The following is a 12016-nucleotide window of genomic DNA, read 5'->3' as shown; positions in this document are numbered from 1 at the left end:
TTTACGCCATTCTCCTGCCTCAGCCTCCCGAGTAGCTGGGACTACAGGCACCTGCCACCTTGCCCTGCTAGTTTGTTTTTTTTTTTTGTATTTTTTAGTAGAGACGGGGTTTCACCGTGTTAGCCAGGATGGTCTCGATCTACTGACCTCGTGATCCACCCGTCTCGGCCTCCCAAAGTGCTGGGATTACAGGCTTGAGCCACCACGCCCGGCCTTGAGATAAGTACTCTTACTGTCCACATTTTATAAGTGAGAAACTGAAGGCTCAGAGGGGTTGAAGCACTTGCCCAAAATCACACAGCTACCAAACATTGAGGTGGGACTCAAGCCGGGGGGACTCTCTTTAGAGCTTGTGCTGCTCTTGTCTCCCAGGCCCAAGAGTTTCCAAAGAAAGACCTTTGTTGTTAACTGAACAGGGGCTCCCTCTGCAAACGGCTGCTCAAGGCGCCTCACTCAGCAGGTGGTCATTAACCGAAGGAGCACTCTGTGCACACATGGGCTGGGCCTCAGGCTGCCTGCTCCCCACGCCTGGCAATGGCCCTGGCCAGATGCCCACCACCCCCACCCAGCAGGGCCCCATGTAGCTATTTCCAGAGAAAGAATGTGCTCACCTGCAAAGGAGCCCCCCCACCTCCTGGCAAACTGGGTGATAATGAGGGCCTCAGAGGGCTGGGGCCAGCAGTGCCTGCCATGTTCTCCCCTTACAGTATAGTCCAGGCCCAAATGTCCAGGTCCAAAAGGCAGAGCCTGAAGTCATAATTGCCCGCAGGCCACATCCCTAACCCACAGACCAGGGCTCAGGGGGAACCCATGAGGTCAACTGTCTAAGAAGGGCCTGAGTACTTTGGTTTTTTTGTTGTTGTTGTTGTTGTTGTTGTTTGAGACAGAGTCTTGCTCTGTCACCCAGAGCAAGCTGGAGTACAGTAGTGCAATTGCGGTTCACTGCAACCTCCGCCTTCCAGGCTCAAGAGATTCTCCTGCCTCAGCCTCCCGAGTAGCTGGGATTACAGGCACCCACCACCATGCCCAGCTAATTTTTGTATTTTTAGTAGAGACGGGGTTTCATCATGTTGGCCAGGCTGGTCTCAAATTCCTGACTTCAAGTGATCTGCCTGCCTCAGCCTCCTAAAGTCCTAGGATTACAGGCGTGAGCCACTGCGCCAGGCCAGAGCCTGAGTACTTGCTAAGACACACAATAGGACCATACTGGAAGGGTTACAGGAAGAAGGCGCAGCAAAGGGCAAGGCCTGGGAGGTGGGAATGGTGCAGGTTCTTATGCAGAGAGCAGAAAGCACTCAAAGGGGCCACACACAGTCTGTACCTCTGGGAAGAGGAGGCAGGACCCAGGTAGCTTCCCAACCACCATGAGCCACAGATCCCAGCAGACACACAGCGGAAGAGGTGACATGCCAGCAAGAAGCTCTGCCACCGACCAACAGGGCATCATCCACCTGAGTCCCAGGCCATTCTGTTAGGCTGTGAGGCTAATGTGTACTGAAATACCTCAACATCCTGGAGCCTCACCCTGTGTTGTCCTGTCAAATTCAGAAATTGGCATCAGCCTCCAGACCTCATCTGCAAACCCAATTCTAAGATTCAGAAGCAGCAGAACTGCTCTTGAAAATTTACCAGAGCAAACACAAAGGTAATAAAGTTTTGCTTTTCTTCCTCATTGCTGGCAATTTTGAAAACACAGAAAGCATGACTAAATAAGAAAATGATCTGTCCACAAACTCCCCCAAAGATACCCTAAATTTTTGTACAGGGTATCTGTAAAAAGTAACGGTCCCTCCTTACCCTTCAATGCACAAAAGCACAGCCTGGCCTGCCTGCAGTGTGAGTGTTTGGGGTCAAAGTGCATCCACTCCGTCTCCCCTACTGGCCACGGCAGGGCCCACACCTAACTCACCTCTCTGCCTCCTGCCCAGACACAGGCCACCCCTTGCTGGATTCAGCCAGGGATGAGAAGGAGGAGACATAAGCCCCTCTCCATCAGCAACATTCCTTTGTGCCCATCAAGAAGGGGGCTCCAAGAGGTAGGGGTTAGGAGCAAAGCCCCAGGGCAACTCTAGGTACAGGGTAGGAATGGGAAGAGGAAGAGGTGGGTGGGGCAAGGGCAGGGAATGTGTGCTGCCCGCCGTGGGGCACTCACCAGGCCCACTTGACTCTGCATTCGGGGGTGGGGCTCAGGCTCACTGATGTGAATGCAAACAGGCTCCACCAAGACCACATCAGAAGAGCCCAGCTCCTTGCTACCAGACCTGTGAGGACCTCAGCTCTCTCACCTGCGAATGGGCTGGTCATTGGGGTCCTGGCTGACTTATGATTAAAGACACAAGGGACACGCAGGGGCTTTGCAAGGGCCTTGGAAATTGGAAGGCTTCCTGGGAGGGCCCAGCAGGCCTCACCTCTCCCTGCTCCCCTCTGTAAAAAGCCCAAAAGTACCCATTCTTTTAAGCCCAGGGGCACTCAGGGCCTGTGTGGCCGCTGAAGGAAGAGGACCCAGCACCTGGCAATCCCAAATACCGAGCAGTGGGGAGGCAGCTTTAGAAGACCTGGTCCTGTGAGGCCAGGCTCCCAGCCACAGAAGACAGCTTCAGATGGAGAAGAAACTCAATCATAAAATCAGGAGTCAAAGAAAAGAAAAGAAAAGAAAAAAAAGAAAGGAAGGATGGGTATGGTGGCTCACACCTGTAATCTCAGCACTTTGGGAGACTGAGGCAGGAGGATCACTTGAGCTCAGGAGTTCAAGACTAGCCTGGACAACATAGTGAGACCATGTGTCTACAAAAAAAAAAAAAAATCAATAAATTAGCCGGGCATGGTGGCGCACACCTGTAATCCCAGCTGCTACTAGGGAGGCTGAGGTGGGAGGATCACCTGAGCCTGGGAGGTGGAGGCTGCACTGAGCCATGATTGTGCCATTGCACTTCAGCCTGGAGGACAGAGCAAGGCCCGGTTTCAAGAAAAAAAAAAATCCTGCCTCCGCATATGGACTCAACTCACCAGATAGTGGGGAAGAGGGTTCTCACCCCTCTACCCAGGCCCAGTCAGCCACTTCCGTGGGGTCCCCCCATAAACCTGGAGTCTGACCCCCTCCCCACAGCCTGCCCCCAGCTCCACAGCCCACAAACTCCCTTCTACAAGGGCACCTGCCCATGTTTGAAGGCATTCACTGAACCCCAGAACCCCCTCCTCTCAGGGCCCAAAGCCTCTGCCTAAGTCCCCACAGCTGTGGCCTCACCCAGAGTCCACTACAGTCCTGTTGGTCATTCATTCATTCATTCATTCATTCATTCAATCAATCAATCTCTGGAGCATCACTCTGGACGGGCCCGAGGGGGCTTCAGCCGACCACACAGGGTATCCTGTTCCTCATTTTAAGGGCTCTACTTCTGTTCACGGCGCCCACGCGATCATTTCCAGCTTCAGCGCCGGGACTCAGAAAGGAGTTCCTGGCCTTTGAGGGAGGGGACCTGAGACATAAACCAGGAGAGGGAACCACTCCAATCCATGAAGAGGCTCCAGCCTCTCTCTCCCAACAGGGGTCGGCTCCCATTGTCACTTCCTCATGTGCGAGGCGTTGGGTTCCCAGGTTGGGATCCGAGGCGAGGGCCGGGCCTGGCTCACTCTCCCATGGACCCTGGTCCTCTTTGGCCACGGAGGGGTCCTGCTCTCTACTGGCTCTGGCGGGAGCGCTGCAGACCCACAGCCCGGTCCTGCGCCCACAGAGGCTGCTACCCTGTGCAGTGTTTGCTTCCAACAGGCCCCGCCGCCCGGAGCCAGCCCTGCTCTGCGCCCTAAGCCAGCCGGGCTCCACCGCAGGGGTCTGGGGCCGGGCGGCCTCCCTCGGGTCTCAGTCTTGTCATCCGAAAGCGGGCTCCTGCTGGGGCAGCGTCTGGGAAGTGTCTCCCAGCCGGCCGTGCCTAAGGGAGGAGGTCGTGGCCCGAGGGAGGGTCTCGGAGCATTCCCGACCCACCCGGGCAGGAGCCGCCACCGCCTGGCGCCCGCGAGGCCGGGGAAGGGCGGGCCGGGAGAGGGGCCACCCGCCCGTCTGTGTGGGGACCGCGCGGCGCGGGGCACCGGCCACTGGCATCCCCCGACCCCGGGCGCATCCCCGGCCCGCCCGCCGCGCTCCTCTGCGCCCCGCGCTCACCTGCCGCGCGCTCCCGCTCCACCGCCGCCCGAGTGACCGCCCCAGTGGCCGCGGGCTGGCCCGACGCTCACCGCGGGCGGGGAAGGAGGAGCGGCCGCAGGCGCCCCCCGCTGGCCGCGTGTCCCAGGCCCAGGGCGCGGGGGCGGGAGCCAGGGCGGGGGACTGGGGGACGCCCCGTAGGCCGCGTCCACCTTGCAGGCGCAGCTGCCCCCGCCCCGCCCCAGCTCCCCCAGAACCGTGGGAAATGCGCTGACGCGGGAGGGAGCGGCCGGGCAACCTCGGGGCGCGGCAGGAAGGAAAGGCGTCCCAGCAGGACCTTCTCCAGGTACCGCGCGCACGTGCTGGGAAGCGCCAGGCCCGCCCCACCCCCAGAGGGAAACACTTTCTAACAAACTCTTCCAGTGTTTCTGCCCCAGGCCTCCCCTCCCCTCCAGAAGAGCCAGTGTTTCTGGAAGGATCCACAGACGGCGGGCCAGTGCCCTCCTCCCAAGCCGGGGGAGCTTTGGTCCCGCCTTGCGTCTCACTCAAGCCTTAACCTCCTATGACAGGGCTCAGAGGCGGGAGATGACCGCAACCACCCCTGTAGGTGTCATCAGAAAGTAGGTGTTGTAATCTCGTTGTGATCCCTGCAGCTCAGGGTGGGGCCCCAGTGTTGGCAGAAAAAAAAAAAAAAAAAAAAAAATCTGCCCTGTTTCCAAGAAACTCAGACAGGGTGAGCAAGAAAGCCTCCTGTGAGTCACCCTGGGAGGGGCAGAGGAGACCGTCGGCGGGAGTAATCAAGTCCACGAGGGCATTTCTCACTCGCAGACCTCCATGAGTCCCGCCCTTTCCCACTGGTCTAAAGCTCCCTGGCACCCAGGAACTAGGGGTTCCCACTTCACTGAGAGGAGTTACAGAAGCACCTGTTATGCCCGTTTCTCAGGTCCGACCCCCAAGGCCCTAGCAGGTCTTCATAGAAAGGGCCAGAGAGTCTGTAGTTTAACAAGCACTCAGGGGATCTATGACAAACAGGTAGGAGAAACGTTGATGTAGTGGGAACCTATGGTGGGATCCTGGAGCCTGGTACCCCAGCTCACCCTAGAGGGGAGAGATTCTGGTGTGGGAGGGCCTTGCCCCCCGCGGTGGGCCTGGAACCCAGCCCGAGGCCACCCACGTTGAAACCATGCTGAGAAATCAGATGGCCGAGGCTGGAAGGTGGAGCCTCTGATTTCCACTCCAGATGGCGACAAGGAGGTCCCACCTGAGACTTACATCCCAGCAGCAGCAAGCCCACTCGGCTTCCCGCGCTGATCAGGCCGCTCCTCTGGGCTCGTGCAGCCCTCGGGCATCAAGCATGGTGGCATTTGGCTCTCTGGGCTGGTGCGACTCCACTATTCATCGGCCTCCCCGAGGAGGGCCCTGGCCGGGTCACTGCAGCATCCTGAGGGCTCACCCGGGAAGATCTGAGCAGCTGGGGCCTCCCTCTCCGGTAATGGGAATCCCGGCAGCAATGAAGAATGGGAATAGGATCATCAGCAGAGCCAGCTTCCGAACGCACTGCGCACCCCCGGCAGCCCCACCCCTTCAGCAGAACCTTGAAAACGAAGAAACCCGTTTCCCTAAGGCCTCCAGAACAGCCAGTGCCTCAGTCCTGGGACAGGGTGACCTCTGCCAAGGTCAGCCCTAGAAAGAGAGAGGGGAGCGGAGCAGCCATGGGAGAGGCTCCTGCTGGGACCCACCTTCAGTGCTCTCCAAGCGAGGAGCCCTCAGCCCTTTCTGGTGTGTGGAAGAGTGCTATCACTTCCCAGCCGGTCATCTGTGTGTCATATTCACGCAAATCTATGAGCAAGTCTCCTGACAGCAGACAGGAAAACAGAGCTGGAGAAAGTAAGTTACACACCATGCCTACATCACTGCTCCCGTCAGGACTGTCAGGACATATCCATCATCCCCATGGTCCCCATAGCCACTGTGGACCTGTCAGCAGAATCACCCCATTGTATACTCAGGCCTCAATAGGGGATTCTCAACTGGCAGCCAGAAACGGAGTCACCCAGAGGTCTCGTGAAGGCACCCGTGGCTGGGTTCCACTCAGTTTCGAATTCAGCAGACCTGGGTGGGTACTGAAACTTTTAACTTCTGTCTCACTCCCAGGTTACGCTGATGCTTCTGGTCCTTGGCAGACTGGGTAGCGAGTCTCTAAGGCACTGGATTCCAAATAAGGTTGGAGACCCCTTCCCAGAGATTCTGGTGCTTGGGTGGGGTCTGGGAATATGCAGTATTTTTTAAACCCAGGTGAGTTTAATTTGTGACAAGGATGTTACTTCAAATCAGAAAGGAAAAGGAATGGCTTTTTTTTTTTTTTTAAGAACCACAGCTGGATAAACTGGTGGCACATGGCTGTAGTCCCAGTTACTCAGGAGGCTGAGGCAGGAGGATCACTTGAGCCCAGGAGGTGGAGGCTGCAGTGAGTGGTGATTGCACCACTGCACTCTAGCCTGGGCAACATAGTGAAACATGGGCACACACAGCCACATCTGGTTATTTTGTTTGTTTGTAGAGACAGGATCTCACTATGTTATCCAGGCTGATCTTGAACTCCTGGGCACAAGTGACCCTCTTGCCTCAGCCTCCAAAGTGCTGGGATTAGAGGCATGAGCCACTCGCACCTGGCCTAAAAATTTTTTTTTTTAATAAAAAAAAAAATTTTACACCAGCAGTGGCATGAGCTTGTAGTCCTACCTATCGGGAGGCCAAGGCAGGATGATCCCTTGAGCCCGGGAGTTTGAGACCAGCCTGGGCAACATAACAAGACCCCTGTCTTTTTAAAAAACAAACAAACAGGCCGGGTGCGATGGCTCAAGCCTGTAATCCCAGCACTATGGGAGGCCGAGACGGGCAGATCACGAGGTCAGGAGATCAAGACCATCCTGGCTAACACGGTGAAACCCCGTCTCTACTAAAAATACAAAAAACTAGCCGGGCGAGGTGGCAGGCGCCTATAGTCCCAGCTACTTGGGAGGCTGAGGCAGGAGAATGGTGTAAACCCGGGAGGCGGAGCTTGCAGTGAGCTTGTATCTGGCCACTGCACTCTAGCCTGGGCAACAGAGCGAGACTCTGTCTCAAAAAAAAAAACAACCAAACAAACAAACAAAAACTAATGAAAATGAAACCTATAAGAGAAAATATGTTAGTAATTTTGGAGTGGAGAAGTATGCATGGGAAATTGAATGCACACGGAAGAGCTGCTATTGAAAGTTGCATGTCTCTGTCCAGATGAGGAAGTCTCCAGATGTCCATGTCTAATGTGTTTGTGATTTTATTTATTTATTTATTTATTGAGACAGAGTCCTGCTCTGTCTCCCAGGCTGGAGTACAGTGGCGCACTCTCAGCTCACTGCAACCTCCACCTTCCGAGTTCAAGCTATTTTCATGCCTCAGCCTCCCAAGTAGCTGGGACTACAGGCACCTACCACCATGCCCAGCTAATTTTTGTTATTTTTAGTAGAGACGGGATTTCAACATGTTGGCCATGCCAGTCTCGAACTCCTGACCTCAAATGATCCATCCCCCTTGGCCTCCCAAAGTGCTGGGATTCCAGGCATGAGCCACCACACCCGGCCATATTTGTGATTTTAATTAGCCACTGTGTTGATAAGCTCCAGAATGCAGCGCCCTGGGGTCCCTCCTAACTTGTAAGTGCCCAGTGCCCACTGCTCCAGGGAACTCTGCATGTGTTGCCTGAGTCAGTTTCTGTGGTGGGCAACAGTTTGGGGCTTTATTTCACTTGTGCAGCGAGAAGATTTAAACATTTAAAATCAACCACAACAGAAGCTAAGAATCATGTATTTCGGCCACCCCAATCCTTCTCATTGCCTTCACCGGGCAATGAGAACAACATCCAGGTAGGAGAATATAAAAGTTTCCCGAGTGATGCCTGTCCTTTCAGTCCTTTTACAGCCTCTTGATGCATCACTGTGCAGAGCATGGCCTTAGCCTCCTCAGACAGATGGTCCTTGCTGCCTGTCCCAGAGGAAGGAGGAGCTCCCTCCTTTCCCACACTTCCTCCAGCGGTGCTCACCACAGGACAGAAGCTTAGTGAATGCCTATGCACAGGCAATACTGCTCACGAGATATATGTGTGTGTGTGTGTGTGTGTGTGTGTGTGTGTGTGTGTGTGTGTGTATTTTTTTTTGAGACAGAATCTCTGTCGCCCAGGCTGGAGTGCAGTGGTGCGATCTTGGCTCACTGCAACCTCCATACCCCGGGTTCAAGGGATTCTCCTGCCTCAGCCTCCAGAGTAACTGGGATTACAGGTGCCCGCCACCACCCCTGGCTGATTTTTTTGTAGTTTTAGTAGAAATGGGTTTTCACCATGTTGGCCAGGCTGGGCTCCAACTCCTGACCTCAGGTGATCCACCTACCTTGGCCTCCCAAAGTACTGGGATTACAGTTGTGAGGTGTGAGTCCCTGCGCTCAGCCATAATCCTTTTTTTTTTTTTTAAGAGCCAGAGTCTCGCTCTGTCACCCAGGCTGGAGTGCAGTGGCCAGATCTCAGCTCACTGCAAGCTCTGCCTCCCGGATTTACGCCATTCTCCTGCCTCAGCCTTCTGAGTAGCTGGGACTACAGGCGCCTGCCACCTTGCCCAGCTATTTTTTTTTTTTTTTTTTTTTTTTTTAGTAGAGACGGGGTTTCACCGTGTTAGCCAGGATGGTCTCGGTCTCCTGACCTCATAATCCGCCCGTCTCGGCCTCCCAAAGTGCTGGGATTACAGGCTTAAACCACCGCGCCCAGCCTCAGCCATAATTCTTAATTAAAAAGGGGAAGAAGGCCAGGCATGGTGGCTCATGCCCATAATCCCAATACTTTGGGAGACTGAGGTGGGCAGATCACTTGAGGCAGGAGTATAAGACCAGCCTGGCAAACATGGTGAAACCCCATCTCTGCTTAAAAAAAAAAAAAAAATACAAAAATTAGCCGGGTGTGGTGGCACATGCCTGTAATCCCAGCTACTCAGGAGACTGAGGCAGGAGCATCGCTTCAACCTGGGAGGTGGAGGTGAGAGTGAGCCAAAATCATGCCACTGCACTCCAGCCTGGGCGATAGAGTCAAACTCCATCTCAAAGGAAAAAAAGAAAGAAAGAAAGAAAATTTAAGAAGCAGCTAAGAGTGCCAGTCCTTCCCCTACCCCAGCAGGAACCTGTAAGCCTTTTCTCCAGAAGAAGGTAAAATAGATAGTCTCTGAATTGGGGAACGCCAAGCCCAGCCATGGGCAGGGCTACCCAACTGAAAACTGGAAAACTTTAAAGGCAAATTCACATGGAAGGCTGGGACACCCGCCTCCCCCCACCTCACACTAGCCCTCTTCCCCACTCAGCTCCCAGGATGTCAGTGGCCCACAGCCTTACCCCCAGGCTGGAGGAATTCTTTGGGGAACCCCACAGCCTGCTAATTCTTACAGAAGCACACCGCTGACTTAGACACATTGACTGACAGAGCTTCCCCCCAGCTCTTAAATATGTGCAGGTAACCAGGAATCACCAGAAATCCATGGACAGCCTCAACCCCACAGAGAGTCCAAAACAACAAATGAGAAAAAAGCTAACAGAGACTATGCAGGCAGACAACAACCTAACAAAATGATACCATTCATATCCTCAGAGATTCCAAACATATATTGTAACTAGGAAACAAAATCGGATACTATTTTTTTTTTTTTTAACAAGGAATATCTGGGGCCAAGAAAAGGACTTGGAAAATAAAAACATGATAACAGAAATTTTAAAACAGAAAATTTGGAAGTGGAACAAAAAGTGAGAGATGGAAAATAGAGAAGAAAAGATAAAATGAGAGGATCAGTCCAGGAGATGCAACACCTGAATAATTATGGAGTTCCTGAGAAAACAGAAAGGAGGGGAAAAAAATAATTCCAGAAGCTTTCCCAGGACTGCAGGACATGCAGTACCACATCAGATGCCCCATCACATCAGGTTCCCAGTACAGTAGATGAAAACAGACTCGCCTAACTTTCATAATGGTGACATTTTAGAACACAAAGAGATCACAAAGAAAGAAAGGTTACAACAAGCTTTAGACTTCTCACAACAACACTGGGAGTGATGAAGCAATGTTTTCAAATTCCAGAGGAAAAATGTTTTCAACCAAGGATTCTATATCCAGCCAAACTATCAATTGAGGGTAAATGAAGAACAAAAGCATTTTCGGATGTCTACTGCCTGTGCACACTTCCAGAAAGCTACCGGGGGATGAGCACCAATGAAAGGAGACAGTTTATCAAGAAAGAGGGAAACACAAGACACATAGGAGAGGAATTGCCCCATGGGGTGCATGGAGGAAAGTGTCATTCAGGATGAAGTTTGTGTGCTGGGCACAGCTGGCCAGAAACTCCAGGACAAATGGCTCTGAGAAGATGACAGTGATAAAATACCTTACATACTAAGCATTTGGAGGGGCTTAGAACATTGGCATAGTTTAGGGTGAATTAGTAAACAACATGGAAAACAAAATCTCTGGGAAAAACAAAAAGAACTTGTGTGGAAAAAGAAATATTACACAGCTCGGGCCGGGCACAGTGGCTCACACCTGTAATCCCAGCACTTTGGGAGGCCAAGGCGGTTAGATCACTTGAGGCCAGGAGTTTGAGGCCAACCTGGCCAATATAGTGAAACTCCATCTCTACTAAAAATATAAAAATTAGCTGGGCGTGGTGGTACAAGCCTGTAATCCTAGCTACTCAGGAGGCTTAGGCAGGAGAATTGCTTAAACCCAGGAGGTGGAGGTTGCAGTGAGCTGAGATCGTGCTGCTGCACACCAGCCTGGGTGACAGAGCAAGATTCTGTCCCCCAGCAAAAAAAAAAAAAAAAAAAAAATCAGACAATGAGGCAAGGAGGATCACTTGGGCCCAGGAGGTCAAGGTTGCAGTGAGCCCTGATTGCGCCACTGAATTCTAGCCTGGGCAACAGAGCAAGACCCTGCCTCAAAAAAAAAATAATTTAAAAAGATAAATAAAAATAAAGAAATATTATACAGCTCAGTTGATAAGAACAGCCCTTACACAGTCACTATAATGTGAACACTGAATATTGGGCTAAACAAAATTCAATTTAACTCTATTGGGAGGCTAGGGCACAGAAGTAGTTCAGGGGTGGTAGGAAGTCAACACAAGAATCAAGAGTCAAGAAGTGGCAATAGAGGCCTATTGTTTAGAGACATGGAGGTAAACACAGCACCTCAGAAAACCACCAAAAGTTGGGAATAGCTGCCTTAGAAGATGGGGAAAGTAGAGGGAGGGACAGAGGACAAAGTGCTCATAGTCCCAGCTGCTCGGGAGACTGAGGTGGGAGGATGGCTTGAGCCCAGGATCTCCAGACTGTAGTGGGCTATGATAGCCCCTATGAATAGTCACTGAACTGCAGCCTGGGCAACACAGCCAGACTCAATTATTTAAAAATTAAAATAAAATAAAACACTATTTGTCTTTAAACTATGATGAAACGGGTGCCCTAGTCCTATCCACCCGCTTTCACCTGTCTTGGCAGGGCCCAGCCCACCTCCCCAGCGCCTCTGCAGCCCTCCCTGTGCCCTGCCGTGTTGCTTAAGCACCTGTCTCAACAGGCTTCCCTGTGCCGCCTGCTAACCTCACATCTCCCCACAGAGACATATTAGGCACTGATGCCTGACACATGAAAGCACAATTTTTTAAAAAAACATTGGATTCTTAAAAACGAAGAGGTGTGGCGTAACCCACCTTGTGACTATTTTGAGGGGTGCGGTGTAAAGCCACATTCCTGAAGCCACCTGACTGATTACAATCTAAATTGAGCAATAACTCTTTTGAAAATCGATACACCATTTAAATA

General features: G+C 52.6%; 1 protein-coding gene across 2 annotated transcripts in view; it reads right to left on the bottom strand.

Annotated features, from left to right (window-relative positions):
* LOC105492251 (adenylate cyclase 7) overlaps window positions 1-4234 on the bottom strand; it is a 74938-nt gene extending 70704 nt beyond the window's left edge. Inside the window, exon 1 of one of the 2 annotated variants that reach the window (XM_011759289.3) lies at window positions 4157-4234. The gene's annotated coding sequence lies outside the window, so the exon portion shown is untranslated. The remainder of the gene's footprint in view (window positions 1-4156) is intronic. The other variant, XM_071084514.1, reaches the window with a different exon arrangement.
* Between the last annotated feature and the right edge of the window lie 7782 nt (window positions 4235-12016).

Source organism: Macaca nemestrina, chromosome 18 (genome assembly GCF_043159975.1).
Source record: "Macaca nemestrina isolate mMacNem1 chromosome 18, mMacNem.hap1, whole genome shotgun sequence".
NCBI classification, from domain to species: domain Eukaryota; kingdom Metazoa; phylum Chordata; class Mammalia; order Primates; family Cercopithecidae; genus Macaca; species Macaca nemestrina.
This window is presented reverse-complemented; position numbering and strand designations above follow the sequence as displayed.